This window comes from Penaeus monodon, chromosome 33 (genome assembly GCF_015228065.2).
Source record: "Penaeus monodon isolate SGIC_2016 chromosome 33, NSTDA_Pmon_1, whole genome shotgun sequence".
Classification (NCBI taxonomy): Eukaryota; Metazoa; Arthropoda; class Malacostraca; order Decapoda; family Penaeidae; genus Penaeus; species Penaeus monodon.
Window position 1 is genome coordinate 23,658,040 of NC_051418.1, and position 237 is coordinate 23,658,276.

The following is a 237-nucleotide window of genomic DNA, read 5'->3' on the forward strand; positions in this document are numbered from 1 at the left end:
TAACAATATTTGTCTTTACCGATTTTTGGCGCACGAAAAGCGCTGTGCTTTCTCACCGGTTCGAGGGCGTACCCGTTCTGTCACTATTCTCCAAAGGGTCCGATTTGCTCAGGGGAGGGAATTAATCGGTTGACAAGCAAACGAAGGTCCCGCTTTGGCGTTCGGTATGTGTCTGGAAGAGGTTTAAAAAATTGAGGGTCAATTCGTGTAAGCATTTTTGATCTTAATTCTATGGTT